The following is a 20,514-nucleotide window of genomic DNA, read 5'->3' on the forward strand; positions in this document are numbered from 1 at the left end:
GACTCTGAGAGGATCAAAGTTTATTTTCATGTCAAATACATTTAAGTGAAATGCTGGAGGCAGCAGAGCTTTCAGTAGGAAGACTTCAACTCAAATATCTGTTATTGAATGCTTTAGCTTATTGAATCGATTTTCTTTGATTGGTCACTGGAATGAAGGTATACATAAAACTATTCATTAGTGATTTTTACACTATTACCCATGTTTTTTCAGCATAGGATTTTGGCAAAATTTGCCTTGTAACTGAATATTTTGTGCTGAGACTGTCCTGCACGTTCCGTAGGAGTTTGTAAGGTTTAGTAGTGTAGTAAAAGAGCACTTACCAAACTGGGCTTATGATGAGAGGGCAGGAAGGGCAGACGAGGTGCAAAGCACGGCAAAGTGCTCTTATCCAGCTGCCATAGCTTATGCAATTTATGCAGTGGAAAGTTGTTCACTTTGACTGAAATAAGATGTGGATCAAAAGATGCATCTTAATATACATCTATTTGCTTGTGTTAATTACACAGATCATCCCTGTCTCACCTCCTATATTTTTCCTCCTAATAATCCTTATGAATCAAGCTAAAATGTAAGACATAAGGTTTAAAACTCCTTTCTGCACTGACTCAGGCCGGTCAACTACAGGCCGGTCAGCCTCACCTCTGTGCCTGGCAAGGTCATGGAGCAGATTCTCCTGGGAACCATGCTAAGGCACATGGAGAGCAAGGAGGTGGTGGGTGACAGCCAACATGGCTTCACCAAAGGCAGATCGTGCCTGACCAACTTGGTGGCCTTTTATGATGGGGTGACAGCATCGGTGGACAAGGGTCGACCAATGGATATCATCTACCTGGACTTGTGCAAAGCACAAATACAGACTGGGCGGAGAATGGATCGAGAGCAGCCCTGAGGAGAAGGACTTGGGAGTACTGGTGGACGAGAAGCTCAATATGAGCCGGCAATGTGCTCTTGCGGCCCAGAAGGCCAACCGCGTCCTGGGCTGCATCAAGAGGAGCGTGGCCAGCAGGTCGAGAGAGGTGATTCTCCCCCTCTACTCTGCCCTCGTGAGACCTCACCTGGAGTACTGCGTCCAGTTCTGGAGCCCCCAACACAAGAAGGACATGGACCAGCTGGAGAGGGTCCAGAGGAGGGCCACGAAGATGATAAGAGGGCTGGAGCACCTTTCCTATGAGGACAGGCTGAGAGAGTTGGGGCTGTTCAGCCTGGAGAAGAGGAGGCTCCGGGGTGACCTTATAGCGGTCTTCCAGTACCTCAAGGGGGCCTACAAGAAAGATGGGGAGAGGCTGTTCAGGAGGGCCTGTTGTGATAGGACAAGGGGTAATGGTTTTAAAATAGAGGGAGGTAGATTCAGATTGGATATTAGGAAAAAGTTTTTTACCATGAGAGTGGTAGAACACTGGAACAGGTTGCCCAGAGAGGTGGTGGATGCTCCATCCCTGGAGACATTCAAGGCCAGGTTGGACGAGGCCCTGAGCAACCTGATCTAGTTGGAGATATCCCTGTTTGTTGCAGGGGGGTTGGACTAGATGACCTTTGAAGGTCCCTTCCAGCCCTAACCATTCTATGATTCTATGACTCCAAGGCTTGGACAACTTTCTCTTTGCAGCATGTGTTTAATAAGAGGAAACTAAGATACTGCAAAAGTCTGAAGTGAGTTGCTGGGTACTGAAGAATAAAAAGCAATTATTCTGTAAATATAGATGCTAAACACTTCTAATTCAAAAGAAAATTACCATGTTCTGAGAGACAAGCTTTATGGAATCTTTCAAATAACGGACTTGAAAAAGTATTTTGATTGTTTTTCTATAGCTTAATCTGACAAACTGGATGAACTTTTGATTATTAATTTCTCAGTTTTAAAGACTAGCAGGGGAAATGTAATATCTGTGCTAGCAGAGACAGCCCTGAATTGCTTCTATTTGTAGGTGTATTTTCACTCATTAGATTTCCAGCTCTAAATATGGAGTCATACGATCTTCAAATAAATTCAAGATTTTGGTTTCAGTTAAATAACTTACTAGAGTTTCTTTCCAATAGATATTTAGGACATCTAATACTTACCAGTAGCAATTAAATAAGATCAGGTGTTGGTGGTGAAGACCACAAAAGAATTTGTGTATAGGTTCACAGAACAGACAGAATTCAGTTTTATCAGCCCTGGTGGCAATACTTGGTCCATAGTTATGCTTAAAAGAGTATAATGAAGAACAAGAACTCCAAAGATGTGGAGAAATTATGTGCTGAAAGTCTATCCCAAGAATATTATCTGAAGATCCAACTTTCCACGAAATTTTCTGAAAGTTTAGTATTTGATCTCCATCGAGTCCTGTTAGTCTCTCTCAGGGTGATCACGTAAATGTGTGGACAGACACAGTAGAAAACTGTGGGCATAGTTACCTTTTGCAGCATGTATGCAAATCCCTTTGACATGAATGACTTTACGGAGAACAGGATTTGGCTCTGTATTCAGAATTCTTTGGACTTTAAAAAGGTGTTTCTGTTTAAAAACACAGGCCTTGAAGGGAAAGTCTGTGTTTTTGCTATTCCTGAATACCAAGGGCGGATATAGAAATATATTACTTGTGCTATGCTAAGAACTGGGTGACAGGCAGTAGTGTTTAGATAATGAAAAGGAGTTAAAATTTTGAGAGGCCTTTTTTTGTGATGTAAATCAGCAGAAGAGGGAGAAAAAATGTTCTAAAATTCTTTTCTTCAAGGACTTCCATCTCTTTGTAGGAAGAACCACACAGGACTATTATGTTATAAAATCCATGAACAGCAATTCACTTCCTGAAAATCACTTTGCTGTGCAGGAACAATGATCAGACTGTCTTCCAGTGCCAAGCACCAATTCCCTCACCAGACTCCTTTGTAGCAGCTTAGTTCCTTGCTGTTCCCAGAGTCTGGCTCCCTTTTCCCTCTTTCCCCTCTCAGCTGGAGCCACTCAATAGACTGAAGGAGCTACTGTTGCTGCCTGTTTTGGGAAATGGCAGATAATTGATGGAATTAGAGGTCACCACCATTTCGAAGGACTCCAACAACACAGTTGGTGCTTAGTGATGTGAAGTGGGGTAACCCAGCCTTTGGCTTTCTGCCCTTCTATTTTCAGAGTATTTCTCCTTTTTGTTGAGAAAGAACTGTGCCATGATACCACTTTTTTCAGACACTCTGTGGACTTACAAGACTAGGACCTTCTCTGGTTGAGTCAGAAGGCACTGCGTGTGTTGAAGTGATGGTTGCCTTCCCTGTAAAAGATGGGAATGTCTGTACTATACTGCCACTGAACTCATTGCTGCAGGACTCTCCTACCAGTGTCAAACTCCCTCTGATCATAGAACTTGGCCAAACTGTGACCCAGAGCAGTTGTTGACAGCCATATCCCCCACCTTTACCAAATTACATACAGTACATTCAACTTCACCCTAGTACCAAATAAAACCTGGAGATGACACCCACTATCCTTATTTCTACTGGATATATATAAATAAATTAAAACCTTGTTCAGTGAGGAACAAACTCTGACCTGAACTCGCCTGAACACAGACGAAGAGACACAGATTGTCTCACATCATATGGCACTGAATATTAGATGAGATACATTTGAAAAGTTCTATTGTTTTTAATTTGAGGGGGCTGAGAAATAATTAAGTAAATACTAAATGTTATGACAAAATAAGTCCCAAGATGGAGATTTGTGTAAAATGGCTATTAACAACCTTGTAACATCGAAGGCATTAAGAGCAGTACAGGACAGGACTGGAGGAGGGAATGTTTGGAGAAGAATAATAAGAGGGTGGATAAATAAGGAAGAGGACAGGCATTAGCCAAGAAACTCCAATGTCTGACTTGTCGTTTCAAAGTGATTTCTTTCTCCTAGCGTACATTTACTAGGTGTCAAATGGATTTCTATATATAGATCTTCCTTCACTGACTTGTGTCGTACATAGACAGGAATCTTAGGTAACTGTTTTATATCTCATTGCATAATTTTAGTGCTAGACACATGTTTAGTGGGGATATAGCTCGTTGATCGCAGAGAACACATCACATTTCTGCAATTATATTTCTGTCTCATAAAACTAAAACTTTAGTAACCTTTGAGAAAGATCATCCTTAATATGGGAGAACAGTGAATCTTAGGTGGAGAGATTTTACTTTAATGACACAAGTTGCTTAGAGTGCTTTCTGTTTCACAATATTTTGTTTCTTTCATATTCCATACTTTCAACAAATGCTAATAAGCATTTTGGGGGCTCCAGTGATGGTCTCGAAACATGTCCAAGAGTCTAGCAGCTATCCATCTCCTATAGATCTCTGTTGCTCTCTGAATGTGCCATTTTCAGCTGTCTACTTGGGAAGCTTCATTTCCATATGCTTTAGATTATAGTAATTCCAAATATACTTTCCTTGCTAAAATGGAAAATAATTTCTTCTCAAAAGTTTCCCACATAAATTTGATTATTCTGGAAAAAAAAAAAAAGTCCTAACAAAACTGGAAAGAAAACTCCTCACTGTTTTTTTTATCATTTTAAACTATTATCCTCCCTTTAGTTGTGAATGTCCTCTGTGATCCATTCATCCCAAACCAAAATGGCATCAGTTAATTGCCTATGCCTCTTTCCTAAAGGAAAAACTTCTTACTCTCTTTCCTCATGAAGTGCTGGGAAATGACAGTGGAGTTGCAAGAATCCACATTACTGATAACTACCACAGTGTTTGTTAGCACATGGACATAATTTAATGAGTTTCATTCCTCTATCTTACTAGTGCAAAGAAGTTTCATTTAAATTTCAGCTTACTGGGCAAGAAGCACAGGCGAAAGGAGTTGTCTCACTCTTAAGATCAAAGAGATAAAACCTGTATAGATGTTAATCCTGGAATTTCCAGAAGCTGAATATAGGTCCTTAGTGAGTGTATTAATTAACAGTTACTGGCAAGGCTGCAAATGACTGTTTCTAAGACTGTATTTTCAAGCTGACATTTCTCTACAGCGTAATGTACATGGAGATATTTTCTCTTGCTCACTTTGGCTCAGTGCTGATAGTGGAGCACTGCAAAATGGGGCAGCTGATTGCCACTAGAAAGTTTATTGTTGTGTTCTGACGATTTATGTCTGCATGTTTAAACAACTAGAACATAAAAAAGCCAGTGTTAGCCTGCTACTCCATTGACAGAACTGCTACACATCTGGGCTCTCCCAAGCAGCTTTTCCTATGCAGGATTGCTTTGGATGGCCTTGAAGACTACACTTGGGTTTTCCAGATGTATTTCAGCTCTGTGTCCTCAGGTAGCTTCTGTGCATCCAGTAAATCCTGCATGCATTCATCATGAGAAGCTCAGTCTAAGGGCACATACATCGTCCAGGGGATGCTCTTGAGAGTTGTCACACTGACTACGGCATTGCAGGAGCGTAGCTGGTCTGGTTTACAGCAGATCCAGCAATTTTCAGACGAATGGAATGAACCACTGAGGGGCTGCACATGTGCAGTGAGACTGATAGTCTGAAACCCTTCAGCTGACTACACTACTGATAAGTTGTGATGATACATATCTGCAAAACTGAGAAGAGGTTAAACCGTTTTCTGGCATTTAAAGGCTACCATAGAGGGGAGAGAATGAGCTGTTCTCTATATCTGTAGTACTCAGGATGAAAAAGAATGGCCTTAAATGGCAGCAGAAGGTTTCCAGTCAGACATTGGCAATGTTTTCTTATGTGTAAGAACTGCAAAGCACTGAAATTGGAGGCTTAGGGAGACTGGAATCTTCATCACTGGAAATACTTAATGACAAGTTAAACAAGCACCTGTCAGGAGATACAGATCCTGCTTTAGAGAGGACAGTAGGCTAGATAATCTCCCCAGGTTCCTTCTACATTTATTTTCCTATGACAGTAAGTCTAACGTGTCCCAACATTTTCCAATTACTTTACATGAAGAGACCATCTGTGCAAAGCAATCTCAATATGCCTAGTGCTTCCTGAAGGCATTTTACTTACTGAAATAGAAAAAATCACAGTTCTACCCATTTATACAAATGCCTGTCCGGAGTCATTGGGAAAAAGTCTGGTAGAAACACCAATCCAAAAATGTTTTCTTTATTTACTTAGCATCTTCTGTTGAATTTGAGTAACACATGATTCTCCCAAGAACAGTTCATGTTAAAGATAACTAATATCCTGCAAGTGTCAAGATGTAATCATGCCTTTCCTTGAAAATTATTATGAGATCCCATCTCTTGAGCTCTTAAGAGAAAAGATTCACCTGAGATATGTAAATCAGTATTTGTGTAAGTGTTTTCAGGATCAGATCCACAACAAGAATTCTTGGTATTGTACTGAAATGATTACTCTTGTTTAAGAAATGTATCAAACCACTGTCTTTAAAAATTTCCTCATGGAAGGAAAAAACACACTTAAAGCTGAATTACAGTACTAATGGATGATATTTGCCAAGCTGTCAGTAATTGCAGTCTTAACATAATAGGCAGTCATTTGTAAACAACTGAACTGAATGGCTGAATATGTAATCAAAGCCTTTAAGCAAATTGAAATTTCTCGGCTTCAAAAAAGTTGAGGTTCAAAATAAAAATTGCTCTTAGATAAACCACTTATCAGGGAAGGCTATGTGGGCAAAGATGATGACATTATGGGCATCTGAGGGCTGGTGAATCAAATCTTGGGTCACCCAAGACCACTTTGAAACTTTCTTAAAGTGATAAACATGCCTCCAGTTTAGATTATCTCTGCAGAGTTGCATTATCTTTATAGACATTAATGTTATAATAACTTTTGAGGTTTACATAGCATATGCAAAGAAAACTATCAATATCATCATCATCATCATCATCTTTTAAGCCTATTTGGTAAAAATGCAATATATAGTTAACATAGGAACCTGTGGAATTTGGTAAAGCAGCTTCATCTTCTTAAGAACAAAAAAGAGTATCTGAAGATATCTCTCTGCCTTTTTCCCTTATTTGTTGCTATTGCTGCTGTTCTTTTGTGACAGTAGTTGGTGATACTGATTAGATCTGAGGTAAGTTCGGAGGCACACACAAAAAATGTATCCTGTCTGGTGTTCATGCTGCAATGAGTTTTGCAGCTTTGGAACCTCTCTCTTATTTCTAAATGAATAACATTGTGATAATGTAAGTCAGGAGTTAGGGGGAATTTAGTATAGATTTTGAGCCTAAAAGAATGAGGCAGAAGAAAGGTGGAGGATACACACAGAAAGAATAAGCAGACGAAAGTATGCCCAAACCATCTAATATTAGTTTTGTGTTTTATATTTACAGCTGATCTTGTTAAAGTTCCACACTGTAAATTGGACTCTGCTGAATCAACAGTCACAGAAAGAAAGCTAGCAAAAACTCAAAACAATGTCTGAGTTTCACTAAAAACTCGAAGGATATCAGATCCATACTTCAGCCCTTGGGGGATGAAAAGGAGTTCTGTTCACAGGAATATGCTGAGAATCAAGTTTTCTAAAATAAATGTTTAATTTAGACATTTGATGTGTTGGTACATTCCAAAATAATATTCCAGAAGTAAAAGTTTGGGTTTTTTTTTTTTATTTCAACCAAGTTGTGCTGCTTTTAAATAATTAACTTTTTGAATAACATAATAAAAAAATCTCAAGTGCCTGTTCCCTCTACACAAGAAAAGAACACAGAGAAAAATCAAAAGGCTGAGATCTGAATGAGGAAGTCTGGATGTGGACGCAGCGAAGGAAGGGTGGAAGAATAAAATTGGCATGGGTTAACAGCATCTCTGTCAGAAGGTCATGAATATGACCATACTTCTACGTGCAGCTTCCAAGACACCTAGATCTGAAAAACAAGACAGCCTAAAACAAACAGTAAAGGAGACATCCAGAAGAACGAGACTGGCAGATTAAACCAAACAATAGGTTGACGCCAGTAAGAGATGATGATAACAAAACAAAGAACGAGTTGAAGCCATTAGACACCGAGATAAGGAGACAGAAGCCAGTGAGTAGGAGCATCGTACTCATCAGCATACCACCAGCAGAGACGTCTAGTGACTCACTGACTTGAGGCTGGAGACAAAAGATCACAGCCACTGACAGCTCCTAATGCAAAAACCAGCACATTGATCCGCGTTGGAAAAGAACTCAGAAAAGGTGGTAAGGACTTGAAAGCCAACATGTTTTTTCCCTTCTGCACCCTGAAAGAGCCTTTCATCTGGCATCTAGAGCACTCCTGGGAGAGTGGCTTTGCTCCCTGCACTAGATGAAAGCTGAGACTTAGTCTTTGCTTCCCAGGGACTGTTAGGAGGGGGGGCAGAAGCCTTTCCAGTGACACAGACGTGGAAATGGAGTTGAAAAGGTAAAACAACATCCTGGTCAAATCTGTAGCAGGGAGAGAGAGGAAGGATAAGGAAATCATTTTTAGGGGATTAATTTGGGTGACAGATAGAGGGTCGCCTTAGCGCTCTGAAATAAGATGCTAGAGGGAATTTGAAGAACAGTTCTTACACCTAGTATTTCCTATTAACTCAATGAGTTCCTACTCAGCTTGCTGGGTAGCTGTATCCCATCCCAGGGCACTGACATGTTCCAGGCTCTATGTTGAAATTTAAGCTCCCTAAAACAGGTGCTGGGCTTAACAAACATCACTTGCAACTGTTTGGTTGAGAAAACACCTTTTATTTTTCCAAGAATCTTTAAATTTTGTTCCATTGCTGAAATTCAGAAACATCTGAAGTGGCTTCGGTGCGGTTTGTTTGTTTGTTTTAATAATTCTGTCTTTGGCTTTGCTTTAATCAGTGAAGTGACATGCCAGTTAACTTATTATGGGAACAGCTGAACACTTTGTATTATATCAAGTTTCTATACCTTCCAATTTGGAATAAAGATGGCAAGAAAATATGCTGACTCTGTCCCTTTAGACAAAAAATACCTGGTCAAAAGAGACATGAGGCAAAGGGTGGGATCAGAACAGAAGCAGGATTTAGGTGGGATAAATTTGAAATTTCAGGGACAAATTCTTAGATTGTACGAATCTGAGCAGTTTCACTAAACAAGACTTTTATACCCCATCAAAGATTGTATCTGGCATCTTCTTCACTAATGGTTCTATGACTTCTTAGAAAGAACATTTTGTTTGCATCTTTGGTGCCAGGATAGCTCCTCATTATAACCTCTTTGAAATAAATCAAATTGGGAAAAAGTTGGGAGAGATTGAATGCTACTTAGCTCTGTATCCTATGTTGACTCCAGTTACAGAGCTCTCTCTGATACTTCTAATGTAATGTAAAGACTGAGGCTCTTTGCTTGATACACTGTGTGGATCAACTACTGCTTAACCATTCGTCTCTGTGTTTTACATATTTTTTTTTCTTATATCTTGCAAATACTACTGTGTGAAAGAAAAATTTCTTTTGGTTTGGTTGGGTTAGGGTTTTTTTGTTGTTTTTGTAGAAGCAAGCCAAAACACAAAATTAGGTAGATGCAGTCTATAAACTTGTACCAGCCAAATGAGAAATCTGTGTCATTCCTATGTATGATGGAAGCATTTGATCTGTTCAGGAACTGCCTATTTTAGGATGGCATTAGTTACCACAAATTAGTAATCAAGCTAGATAAATCTGGAGGGGAAAAAAAAAGAAAGGTTAAGGATGTAGTGAACAATTCCTATGTTTCTGCCAGTCATAACAGCTGTTAAAAATGTCCGTCAAATGCTTTCATAAGCTTTGCTTTAATCCTGTGACTAATACGATAGCTGAAAAGAAATGTACACGATAGCTGAAAAGAGGGCACGTAAGAAGTATACCGAATAAAGAAGAAAATGGAGACATCAATTATATGGTCAGACCCTCTCTCACAACTAAAGAACATTAAAAGAAACTGGAAGACAACACACTATAAAGCTAAGTATATTTGCAGGAAAACACTAAATTAGAAGCACTACAGATGGTATAGACTTGATCCTTCATTGAAAATATGACAAAGTTTCTTGTTGGCTTTAATGAGCTTTAGTCTCTTGTTGTGAGATGAATTTGAAAGCTGAAAGGGAATATGAAAGGGACTTATGCCTAGTGGGAGAACAGCACACCTCGTTCCACCGGGGTTTAGTTTTGCAGTGTTTCTGCCAGTGAAAGGCTTTGCATTGTAAGGCATCAGCTTGGAGCTGGAGAGAAACTCCCTCTCTTTGATCACAGTGGAGAAGGGAGAGAGACTTCTAGACTGGTACCAAGACATGTCTGTTTGTCTCCAGCTTGAATGCCAAGAACAGATACAAAATATAGCACCAGAATTTTTGTTACAAGGCATGCACCTGAGGCCGAAAAAGATCCATTTCAATATTCAGAAGACTATCTGGTAAACTTCAGAAAATAAATCTTATTAGAACTTACGTGAACAGACAGAAAAAGTTCATTGGGGCAGGCAGGGAAGATAGCTAAAGCAAAGGAAACTTTTCATCTTCAGTGAAAATTTTTTGACCTGTGGGAGGAAAGGGAAGCGCAACAAGGAAGATGAACAAACGGCTCAAAGGTTAATAAATCTTCAAGGGAGGTTGAAGAAAGCTTGAGCACTAGGAAGTGTGAATAAAGAAGGGATTACTTACCTCGCACCATAGAGAAATAACATTGTTTAGGCTGAGGTTGGTCTGAACTGGCAAGAAGAGCTTTAAAAAATGAAGAATTTTGAGAAGTATGTGTGTAGCTTTACACATGATTATAAAACATACAGAGAAGCACTGATAAATGAGGGTATGGCAGTAAGTAAAACAGTATCAGCTATCACAAAGATGTATAGCGACAGGTGAGAGCTGCAGGTAAGTAATGTAAATAGTGAAAGGCCTGGATGGGACAACAAAACAGCAGGCAGTAGCTGAAAGGCTTGTGCGCAGTTCAGGACCCCAGACATCAACAGTGCCACCAGAATTACTACTGTAGAACCTGAAAGCAGTTATTAATATGGCAATCATGGTAGAAAGCAGCTATTGACAGGTACAAATCATTCAGGAAAGACAGATATAAGAGTAAAGATGATGAATACCACTGCATGTGGTTCTGTATCAGATGCAAAGAAAAGAGATACCCAGGAATAAACTAAAATCCACTTCAAGACAAAATTCCTTTGGGGGAAGGTTAATAAAACAGATTGCATTGGGATAGCACTGTAATAGAGTCCCTGGATCAGATTTGGATAGAAAAAAAGAATGCAGAAATAAAGCAGGAGAATAAGTACAGAAGATTATGTCAGTATTGAAGACCTTAATTTCCTAATGATAGACCTGACAACATAGTTACAGTTCTGTATATTCTGGAATCTCACAGCTGACAAGGTTTTTCATCTACTAATCATTAACAAAAAGTTATGCCAGAAGTGATTTCAGTAAGACATTAAAATGTGATCAAAATGGTGGTCATGGGGGTGAGAGAGAAGTTGGAAAAGCATTATCAATGATCATAACTTTATTTCTGTCAAACAGAAGGTTGATGGGGTTCTGTGATAAGTTTTTGAATTTCAGAAGCTCAAATTTTATCAGTGACAAGAACTGGTTAGTATAAGTATCTGGATTGAGAGCAGCCCTGAGGAAAAGGACTTGGGAGTGCTGGTGGATTAGAAGCTCAACATGAGCCGGCAATGTGCACTGGCAGCCCAGAAAGCCAACCGTATCCTGGGCTGCATCAAAAGAAGAGTGGCCAGCAGGTCGAGGGAAGTGATTCTGCCCCTCTACTCTCCTGCTCGAGACCCCACCTGGAAGACTGCATTCAGCTCTGGAGTCCCCAACACAAGAAGGACATGGAGCTGTTGGAGAAGGTCCAGAGGAGGGCCACAAAGATGATCCAAGGTCTGGAGCACCTCTCCTATGAAGACAGGCTGAGAGAGTTGGTTTGTTCAGCCTGGAGAAGAGAATGTTCCAGGGTGATCTTATAGCAGCCTTCCAGTACTTAAAGGGGGCCTACAGGAAAGCTGGAGAGAGACTTTTTACAAGGGCGTGTAGTGATAGGACAAGAGGCAATGGCTTTAAACTGAAAGAGGGCAGATTCAGATTAGATATAAGGAAGAAATTTTTCACTCAGAGGGTGGTGAGGCAGTGGAACAGGTTGCCCAGAGAAGTTGTAGATGCCCCATCCCTGGAAGTGTTCAAGGCCAGGCTGGATGAGGCTTTGGGCAACCTGGTGTAGTGAAGGATTTCTCTGCCCATGCCAGGGGGTTGGAACTAGATGATCTTTGAGGTCCCTTCCAACCCTAACCATTCTATGATTCTATGAATTAGGAGCTTAAGGGCTTGAATACAGAAGAGATTCAGAATTTCTCAAAATCAAAGAAATCTTATTTCTAAGCAAGGTAAACATTTTATCAGAAATTTAAATAGATTCAAAATCCCTTCACAGGATGTATTAGGATTAAAGGATGAATTTAGAAAAAGTGGGACAAAAAGCTTGATTTAAAAAGAGCTGAATGTTAGAGATCAAGAATTGTAGAGATAAAATAAATGCAGTCTAAAGTGGGGCTGAGTTTGATCTAACAATATTAAAACTAGTAGTAAACATTAACCACTCTAAATACAAAAAAAAACAAGCTACAGAAATAAAAGCAGAATAAGGACAGAGTGGTCATGAGCAGTTCAGATGATACTGATACAGTCCAAACGACAAAATGAAACCTCCATCTCAGTTTTTCTGAACAAGGGAAAATGGTGAATATATTGTCAAGCCAGACTATTAGAAAGGAGGATAGAGAAATTTCAATTGTCAATTCAAGTCGAAATCATCCTCTAAGAGTTTAATGCACTGATATTTTGAGGAATCTATAAACTCTTACTAGAAAATTCAGAAAAAAAAAAACCCACCATAGTAATGAATAAATTAAGTGTCTGGTTTGGCAGCAGGACTTTTTAGTAGGTCAGCATATACCCCGTGGCTCTCTATGCACATAGTTAAAATGAAGATGTCAATGAAGAGTTAGACTGTTTTTTTAAACAATTCTCACGAGTAAGTTGAGAGATTCCTTATGAAACTTGCAGGTGTCACTAGGATGGAAAATGGTGTCAGAGCAGAAAACAGAGGAGATATTGTACTGAACATGCTCAAAGAATAGATGGAAGTCAGTGGTGCAGCACGCAAGGTACCTCTTACATATTAATAATTCCTGCTTGGATCTCTTTGTTAGAGAGAAATAACTGTGATGAGGAAATGCTTGAGTGGTACATCACTGAGCTTGATGTCTTATAGGGGTACAGGATGCCCGAACTACTGCTGGTGTATGGCCATGCTGAAAGAGGGAGGGAAGAAGATGTGGCTACCTGATGCGTTTCCACTAGCGATGGGAGGCAGAACTGGAAGTCTACTCAGTTCAATGAAGCAAGGTCTGAGGGGATAAGATCTCTCTCCATAAATAAATCAGGGGTGGGGATATATATTGGGAGGGAGAACTGGTTGAACTAAATGACAATGCTAGTGGAGAACAGGGGGTTTAAACAGGTCACAACAAAATTCATCTAGAAATTAGAAGGTTTAAGCACTGCAGGAACGATGGTCTGAATGAATGAGGCTACCAAGCGGGGTGTAAGGAGCCAAGAAAACTTCTGTTACATGTATTACAGCCAGCCTCAGAAAACAATTGCATGCTATACTGAGCTGTGATATCTCAGGACTAGACTGCGGAGACCTTTTCTAATTCCTGATTACTGGAGTAATTAATTAAAATTTTTCCAATCCTTTTTCCTAGCAATTCTTCCCTCTTCCATGACTTTTCAGAGTTTTAAATGTCCAAACGAATTATGCAAGGGAGTTCTCCTTTGCCTCTTTCATTTTGACAGACTTTGTTCTTATATCTTAGGCATAATTTTCCTTGCAAAATCATACTGACTATGCAAACACTCAAAGCAAAAATCAACAGAAACTAAAACCTTGAACCGAATGTATAGCTTGTATGTATTAAAACTCAAGTTACAGACTTTATGCCTTTGTCCTTTCCAATAATTTTCAGTATACATTACTTGAATATATTGTAGAAACACTGAAAGGCATTCAAGGCATCATAAAGCAAAAACAAAGCCAAAATCCTAACAAAAACAACAACATAAAGAGAAACTACATAAAGAGAAGCCTAAATTCTTTGCTCTAGCAATCAGTTTTATTTCAAAATTTGTTCATCCTTAGTTCCTGCTGTGCCTCTTTTGCTGAAATGTTAGTGCCTGCATCTCTGACTGGCCTTTGCTGTAATTAGTGCTAAAGTTCTGTTCAAAGCACCTCTGAACAAGCTGTTATCCTTCATTGTGGTTTCAGTCTTCAGCAAAGCTAAGCTCAGCATCTCTTCAAAGTATGAAACATCAAATGAGTCTTAGCATTTTCAGAAACAAACCTTAGTTTGATGCTCCCTGTGTCTTTCTGCCCACGACCTAAGTACTCTTGTGGTTCAGTGAAAACTAATTCCTTCCTCTGGGAACTCCTGCCAAGAACTGGGAATACCGCATGGGTTTGATTTCTTATGCTGCAGAAGTACGAGCCATAAAATTTCAAAGACCCTCCAGCTAATTTTATTAAGGAAAATGACATCACTCAGCAGTCCTGAAATTCTAGTTCAGTGCATATAGGGGAAAAAAAAGTTAAAGAAATCCAATAAAAATTCCCTCTGAAAGTATTTTAGTTATTTAAGTTCCAAATCTCACATACCATAAAGAGTAAAGCTTTTTCTGCCTGTAAGCTGTCTGCATAGAAAATGTGGGGTTTTTTTTAACCTATCTGTGTTGGACTTGTAGGAAATTTCAGTAGCATAGATGAAAAATGCAATTAATTTGCTGATATAACATACCTGCATATCTTTGCACATCTGAGTTTTTATGTCCACACGCTGGCATGTAACTACTGCAAACTACCGAAACATCTGTTAGACAATCCCTAAGCCAGTAAGATTTCTTCTGAGTTGCATGAGGCTCTCCATCTGGCAGATGAGCTCAGTGCCTGCACTGCAATCCATTAAAGCTCACACAAAATTTGCATCAGTCTTTGACCAAGTGACTTGGTCTATGATGACATGATGACTTGGTGACCACTATGACACTGCATTCAATATATCTTGTACTGAAATTCAGACTTCACTACTTGTCGATTGTTTAAAATGTTTAAGTTCGTACGTACTTTGAATTATTCAGCATATTTTGCTCCCAAATCTGATTTTGTTTATACACTCGATTTGTTTTATTTTATGTCCCTATGTACTTTTAGTACTTTGTAAAAAACTTATTCCTTACCAATGATGGCTATTTATTGCCTTATGTCAGCTTTTAAACACACCTCTGAAAAGTAGTCACTCACGGTTGCCGGGTTTCCTTGAAGACAAGTAGCCCGTAACATCAGTGTTAGGAAAACTTATAGGGCTATGCCAGTATGCAGACTTTTGCTGCAAACATAACAATATCTTTTTTCCTCTACTTAATTATGATCCTAACTGGGTATCAGTCTGACTTGCACAGATTTTCAGGTAATTTAAATAGTCCCTTTAGATGTACTAGATGACCTAGAGAGAAGTAGATGCGTGTGTTGCAACCAAAGTCATACAGGAAGCAGTTTACAAAATCATTGTATGAAATCTATGGGCTGGTTTAGAGCAGGGTTAAGCTTATGCTTTATTCATTGAAAAGACTCACAAAAACTTCAGCTGGAGCTGAACTCAGCCCCTGAAGACAACCAAAACATTCTTAAATTTCTTACCACAGCATGTCAAGTGTTGTGTGTCACTGGAGATACATTTCTATGCTTACTGCTGTAATACTTAGTCTTTTATCACTTAGACTGGGAGAATCAGCATTAGTTATTAGCAATAGTGCACCTGTAACACAAAATCAGGCAAGTCTGTTTCTGTTCAGTAGAAATCACAGATAATCTGCAGATGAGAACATTGATCATTCTAATCCAAAATATTCTGCCTAACAACAATCAATGTAAGTCAGAGAAAAATTCAAGAACAATGCGGTAACCTACTTTTAGCAGTTTCTTTTCAATTCCCCCAACTTAGTGGTTGGATGTGCCCTAAAGCATGAAAATATCAATGGGTTCTTTTCATTTTCTCTAACATAACTCTGGAATATCTTATGGCGAATTCCGAACTTGCCTACCGAATACATACACTGTAGATTCTACAATGGATTAATTACACATTCAAGTAAACAAAGCATTTCCTTTATTAACTTCTATTTGTCTGTCTTGTAACCAGAGCATGGTTGATTTTGAATGAGAAGATGAAGTTATTTTTTGATTAGTCAACTTTAAAATCAAATGCCATTAATGCAATTTTATTAATCTTTACCTTGTCTCCTTATTCTCTTGTCTTTAAGTGATAGGAAGATTTTCTGTTGAGCCATGCAACTTGATTTTCATTTTCCCATGCAGTCCCTAGAACAGCCATGCAATACGAAAACAATGCTTCCATTTTTGGATGAGGGCTTCAGTGGCAATGTTGATTTCAGGAGTTCCTGTCACCTTTCAATCCCTCACCATGCCTGTCCTTGTTATTGCTCCCGCAACTTGCCAGGTTGTCAGCTGTGTCAAACCAAATGATTGCACAGCCATGTTCAACCTGGATCAAAATACTCTCTTTAAATACTGGTCTCTCTTCCTCTCTTCCTTTTTCTCTATGTACGCTTATGTTTTAAGCTGCCCTCAGTCCACAGGGGAATCCAGCAAACAGCTGAACGAAGGGGACAGTGAGCTGTGACAGCTTGCCAGGGCAGGAACTCCTTAAGCCATACTGTTTCCACAAACCCTGTATCTTCAAGTTGAGACTTCTGTCTGTTAGAGATGTTATTTACAAGACTGGATTTTTCCAGAGAGTCGGGAATAAAAGTTTCATTGCTTACATATAATCATCTGACAGGTAGGGTGATGTGTCCGCATTAACTCCCTTTCAGAGAAAGCCTCAGCAACTCTTATTTCCAGACTTCTGTGGATAAAAATGCAGTTCTTGCAGGTTGTGCTTTAGTTAGCTGTAAATGTTGTTTTAACTTGTTTGAGCAGATTTAAACCGGTAGCTTTGCCTTGTATAACTCCACTGCTTCTCAGTTCACATCAAGTGCAGATCAGACTCTTATTTCTCTTACAGTCTTGCAAATATAGTGTGCAATTTTCATTCTAAATTAATGGGAGAAGGTGGTTCCATGTAGTCATTTCCTAGTTTTAGAGAGAGCAGCCAAGAACCCAGACTGTAGCAAGTGATGCAGTAGATATTTGTCTGATAACAAGGTTTAATTTGCATACATTGATCTGCTCAAATGTCCATGAGCTTTGTATTTTACTCCACATTCTTATAGCTGTTGCTTAAGGCTTTGCAGATGAAGCAGAAAAGACCTGCTACCTAGAAAGAAAAGCTTTCTGTCTTACGAAGGTTCAACAACAGTTGAAGCCTTCTGTGACAGTTCTAAGGAGGACAAATAAAATGATTTTACCAGCAGCTTAGTTCTTCTAAATCTGTTCCTTGTTCAGCTTTCTTGCTGAGATCTCTGGCAGTTTTCAGCCCATTATTCACAACCAGGATATGCTATTTCGGCCTCAATTCCAATTCTGCTTATCCTGATCTGTTGCTCAATTCCGTTTTTTTCCTGAAAGTTGTAAGTACCTAAATATAATCTACAGGAGCTATAGATCATGCCCAGAAACCATCTTGGGTTTATAATTGCACAGAGAAAAAGTACTTTCTCAAGCTGCGTAGCTCCGAAGATGTTAAAGTTTATAGCAGCCTTGCCCACACAAAGTCGATGACATGAAGAGTGGACTTTTTTGTGCTAAAGACATCTTATATTTTACTAGAAATATAATTTTGGTTTATGTCTTGTTTTTTTTGACTGAAGCTGCGTTACTAGAGGTGATAATCAGTCATTAGAGAAAAGAACTAGATCTAGAATCTGGAAGTCAGATTTCATCAGATTTTATGATTCAAACTTGACACCTGAACTCCCAATTTCAGTTTGAGACAAGGAGGCAATGTGAAACACTGACACACAGGTTGTTCTACTGTATTCTTGGATCACTGAGATTTGCAGACACCTGGTCACGTCTGTGGAGTATAACCAGTTCAACCATACAGTGCATCTACATGAGGGCCAGTGTCACACCAGCTGTGCATTACACAAATATCTGACTTGCTCAGGGTGCATGGGATAATATATTCTCTGTACATTTGTAGTTCATGCCTAGATGGTCAACTCTTCAAGAAGGTATGAGGCTCACTGCGTGCATGTTAAACAGCACCTATGTACACACCCCTGCTCGGAAGAGTCTCAACCAGAAACAAGGCAGTCTTTCCTTGAAAATTATCTGGCATATATTCCAAAAAAAAGATTCATGTGAACAATAAAACCAATTTATAAACAGTGTGATTTTCCCCTATAAATTATAATGCCAGAGTTAGCTGCACATAAAATAGCTATTATTCTGGCAAGTACTTCCATGAAAACAAAACAAAACAAACAGAAATGCAATTTATTAAGAAAAGTGAAGTGTATTTAAGACTTATGTTTTTGGGCTTAAAGTTTAGAACCGTGAGTCATCTTCTTCAGAAGTGGCAAAGGTAAGAATATTTTTAAAAAGAAATCAGTCATTATTTAATTGATTAATTAATCCATTATAGAAGACATGGCCAATTAAGAAATCACTATACTGTGAAAAAAAAATTCTGGTTTAGTATCACGGATTATTTGGTAAGACAGAAGTTTTGCTGCTGGTCATATTAAGGTGCATATTTAAGAGCTAAAAATAATATTGATGAGTATAATAAAAATTAGGGCTTAACTGTCCTTTAAAAAGGTGTTGCAAAAGATTTATAAGCATTTTACTTTGAAAATGTAGATGTGGTCACAGTGACAGTGACCACCACTCACTTTCTACAAGGAAAATGAATTTTTTTTCTTTTTGGGGAGAAGAATGGAGAAGGGAAGAGGGAGAGGGATGACTGATCAGAGCTTTTCTGTAATTAAATACTTAACAACGGTAACTAGCAGTCCCAAATCCATTCTCCCTCATCAAACCTTGAGTGGTGGAGATACAATTTAGCATCCTCACTGGCATTTCAATTAGTCTTATCGAATAAAGATTAAAAAAATCCCTCTTTTCAAGAAAAGATAGTAATTCAATATTTGATGGCACTTTTTTCTTCTTTCTTAATTCCTATAATGCCTGGTACAGAAGATCACGTGGACTGCTCAAGCATTGTTAGAAACGCTCACTACTAGTGATGAGGACATCCTATAATTTTCCATGGTTGTTTCTTCAAAAAGGAAAGAAAAGAAAAGAAAAGAAAAGAAAAGAAAAGAAAGAAAAGAAAAGAAAAGAAAAGAAAAGAAAAGAAAAGAAAAGAAAAGAAAAGAAAAGAAAAGAAAAGAAAAGAAAAGAAAAGAAAAGAGAAGAGAAGAGAAGAGAAGAGAAGAGAAAAGAAAAGAAAAGAAAAGAAAAGAAAAGAAAAAGAAAAGAAAAGAAAAGAAAAGAAAAGAAAAGAAAAGAAAAGAAAGAAAAGGAAAGAAAAGGAGAAAAGAAAAGAAAAGAAAAGAAAAGAAAAGAAAAGAAAAGAAAAGAAAAGAAAAGAAAAGAAAAGAAAAGAAAAGAAAAGAAAAGAAAAGAAAAGAAAAGAAAAGAAAAGAAAAAGAAAAGAAAAGAAAAGAAAAGGTACTTATTTCACTCTTTTTGCTTGCAATCACAGCACATGCTCACTTCTTATCTTGGTTGTGGAGAGCATTTGAGACTAGTTCAAAGCTCTCCATGTGAACAATTGTCTGCTTATAATGCTCTCTACAGCGCTACTCTTTCCAGTTTTGTGTAAATGGAAGAAACTAGGTTTGGCATTTCCTCATTATACATGGGGCCCAGAAGTGCCTATCAGACATTTGTCCAGCCTTTAAAACTTGCTTAAAAACTTAAGCCAGATCATTGACACATTTCATAGAAAAGTACAAGGTATGTCTGTGCTATAGCTTGCAGCAGACTAACGAATGCTATATACTATAGTAGGAACCACTCCAAGCAATGGAGGACAAGCCTCACAAGAAGCAGTGCCAGTGCAGAAGTGACTTGACCACAGCTGGTTTTGGTGCCCAATAACTCCATGCAACATACCACCTCTCCTGTCCTGAGCGCCCACCATAACAGATAGACTCCAAGTCATGGACTAGATGCACTGAGTAGATGTTGCTCACCAGCCTGGGCTGTGGCTCCAAGGATGTCGTTGCATCTTCCGCAGCCAGGAGGAAATGGCCCGCCTTTTGTAGGCAGGGCCTAAACCTTAATTAGATAGTTACAAGCCAGCTGGGTGATAGCCATAAGTAGACATTTTATGGACATTTTACAGGGATGGCCCATAGACTAAGGGAATATCTATATAAATTAGAGGAGGGGGAGGGGAGTAGTAGTTAATGAGAATGTATTGGATAATATGGGACCTGAGCATGACTTAAAAGATGTGGAATAAGGGGTAGAAATTGTACTGGTTTTGGCTGGGATAGAGTTAATTTTCTTCATAGCTGCTGGTGAGGTGCTGTGGTCTGATTTCG

This window comes from Tauraco erythrolophus, chromosome 5 (genome assembly GCF_009769465.1).
Source record: "Tauraco erythrolophus isolate bTauEry1 chromosome 5, bTauEry1.pri, whole genome shotgun sequence".
NCBI classification, from domain to species: Eukaryota; Metazoa; Chordata; class Aves; order Musophagiformes; family Musophagidae; genus Tauraco; species Tauraco erythrolophus.